Source organism: Taudactylus pleione, unplaced genomic scaffold, assembly GCF_031769625.1.
Source record: "Taudactylus pleione unplaced genomic scaffold, aTauple2 ptg001592l, whole genome shotgun sequence".
In the NCBI taxonomy this organism is placed as follows: Eukaryota; Metazoa; Chordata; class Amphibia; order Anura; family Myobatrachidae; genus Taudactylus; species Taudactylus pleione.
Window position 1 is genome coordinate 128316 of NW_028285989.1, and position 660 is coordinate 128975.

Here is a 660-nt window from a genome sequence, read left to right on the forward strand (position 1 = left end):
AGTACATAAAAGTTATTAAAGTTTTGATCTAAAACCTGCTTATTGACTAGATGTAACGGCAAGTTTATCCTGTTTCATGCTTAGCAACATGACACACGTATAAAAGATTTCTTCTCTAATTACCGCTTTAGATACATTGCACTATTGTACAAATATAAAATAAATGGAAATGTTATGAGTTTAGCAGAAATCGGCTGATTCTTTAACAAGTCGTTTCCGTCAGTGAGATAACACGCTGTCACTTAGCAACGCACAATATCAGTAGGGACATTTCTGGGACAGAGGAGGAGTACTGAAGATAAAGATCAAAGAGGACTCAGACTACAAATTCATCATCATAAAATAAGCAAAAATAGCCTTCGGCTGTTAGTCACTGGTTTGTTAGCTTTAATTGAAGATGTGCGGTTTGGCTTTCCTAAAATACAAACACACCCGAACTCAGAGGTTCCGAGTTGAATCGCGTTCCTGTTCGGAATCACTTTGGGGTGTTGGTAGTGATTGTGGTTTAGGGGCTCAGATCTGTTGTCAGTTCAGAACTCGGATTAAAAAACAAACTCAGGTTTTGGATTGCATGTAAACAGGTCAAAATTACATGGTATTAGAGTTTTTATCAATTTTTTTTAACGATTTTTAAGGATTTAAAAAAAATTAGCCAAAATC